This window comes from Octopus bimaculoides, chromosome 6 (genome assembly GCF_001194135.2).
Source record: "Octopus bimaculoides isolate UCB-OBI-ISO-001 chromosome 6, ASM119413v2, whole genome shotgun sequence".
NCBI lineage: Eukaryota > Metazoa > Mollusca > Cephalopoda > Octopoda > Octopodidae > Octopus > Octopus bimaculoides.
The window spans coordinates 25,006,822-25,008,943 of NC_068986.1; the positions used below are offsets into that span (position 1 = coordinate 25,006,822).

General features: G+C 39.7%; 1 protein-coding gene and 1 long non-coding RNA gene across 3 annotated transcripts in view; one reads left to right on the forward strand and one right to left on the reverse strand.

Annotated features, from left to right (window-relative positions):
- LOC106869484 (beta-1,4-galactosyltransferase galt-1) overlaps positions 1-2,122 on the reverse strand; it is a 67,703-nt gene that overhangs the window by 63,897 nt on the left and 1,684 nt on the right. The gene's annotated exons all lie outside the window — the stretch shown is intronic.
- LOC128248111 (uncharacterized) overlaps positions 120-2,122 on the forward strand; it is a 10,796-nt gene continuing 8,793 nt past the window's right edge. Inside the window, exon 1 of one of the 2 annotated variants that reach the window (XR_008264382.1) lies at positions 120-533. This is a non-coding gene — a long non-coding RNA (uncharacterized LOC128248111). The remainder of the gene's footprint in view (positions 534-2,122) is intronic. The other variant, XR_008264381.1, reaches the window with a different exon arrangement.

A 2,122-nucleotide genomic window follows, 5' to 3' on the forward strand; every position in this document is an offset into this window, starting at 1 on the left:
GTCGGGCAAGATGCAATACGGAGGCGAGCTGGCAGAAACGTTAGCACGTCGGCGAAATGCTTAGCGGCATTTCGTCTGCCGTTACGTTCTGAGTTCAAATTCCGCCGAGGTCGACTTTGCCTTTCATCCTTTCGGGGTCGATAAAATAAGTACCAGTTACGCATTGGGGTCGATATAATCGACTAAATCAGGTTGTCTGTCCTTGTTTGTCCCCTCTATGTGTAGCCCCTTGTGGGCAGTAAAAGAAATAAGATGCAACACGGAGATGACACTTGTCTAACAAGAGAGAAACAATCTGCCACGAATGTATAGGCTCAGTGGGTCGGAGCTTGACCCGGTTTCCAAAGTGTATAAGCGACCGAGGATATAGTACTCACACCTGGATGGGACTCGGAGTCTTCGCCGCGTTAACTCCCAGCTGCTTCTGTTGCTACTGCTATTCATTTTCAGCGAAGCAACGTGAGAAGGAATGTTCTGCTAAAAAAACACAACGCGATGCCCTGTCCGGGTGTCGAAACCATGAGCGTAAATCTGTGAGTTGAACACCCTAACCACTTGGCCACACGTAATACTACATCTTAACATACATACACACATATACATACTGAGAGAGACAGACAGATACATACATACATACATACATACATACATACATACATACATACATACATACATACATACTTACATATGAATATATATATATATATATAGTTTTTTATTTGTTTCAGTCATTTGATTGTGGCCATGCTGGAGCACCGCCTTTAGTCGAGCAAATCTACCCCAGTACTAATTCCTTGTAAGCCTTGTTCTTATTCAATCGGTATCTTTTGCCAAACCGCTAGATGACGGGGACGTAAACACACCAGCATCGGTTGTCAAGCGATGTTGGGAGGACAAACACACACACACACACACACATATATATATATATATATATATATATATATATATATATATATATATATATATATATATATATATACGACGGGCTTCTTTCAGTTTCCGTCAACCAAATCCACTCACAAGGCTTTGGTCGGCCCGAGGCTTATAGTAGAAGACACTTGCCCAAGGTGCCACGCAGTGGGACTGAACCTGGAACCATGTGGTTCGTAAGCAAGCTACTTACCACACAGCCACTCCTACGCCTATATGTGTATTCTTCTTATCGACTATGCTAGTTTATATATATACATGCATATATGTATGTAATATAGATATAGATATATATATATATGTCTATGTCTGTGTGTATATAGACACATACACACGCATATGCCCATGAGTGCATGTGTTCAAGTGAACATATGTTATTGAAAATAATGTACAGTGTACGTACCTGTATGTGTGTGTGCGTGTGTGTGTGTGTGTGTGTGTGTGTGTGCGTGTGTGTGTGCGCGCGTGTGTGTGTGTGTGTTTGTTTGTTTCTATTTACATAGGCATGAATGCATGCATCATCAACAATTTATACCGTATTTACAATCAAAAATGTCCTGTTTCCGACCACAGCTGGGGCGACACCGGTTTGTTATATGCAACTTGCACACAAATATTCTTTCTCCGTAACACCGTATACACATACACACATACATAATACATACATACATACATACATACGTGCTTACATACATATGTATATATACACACACACACACGTCGCGTTAAATAAACATTTGCACCAAATCCATTATCCTTTTCTTTCACCTATTATATGCATAGATACACACGTATGTGTATGCATGTATGCATGCTTGTATGCATGTATGCATGCATGTATGTATGTATGTATGTATGTACGTATGCTTGTATGCATGTATATTAATAAAGAGTTACAATGAAGATAAGTTTACAGTAAGGTGGTGCTCCAGCATGGCTGCAGTCAAATGACTGAAACAAGTATAAAAATAAATGAAGAAAAGAAGAAGTGAATAATTACTCAATATTTTTTTATGTATACCACACATTTATTATACTTTTACAAAAAAGAGTGAAAACTGGGACTTCGAAGTTTCGGCCTGCTAGCCTATTACAGCCGACACAACACACACGCACATCGCTCTCTCTCCCTCTGTCTCTTTTCTCTCGCTCTTTCTCTCTCCTCCTTTCTTTATATATATATATATAC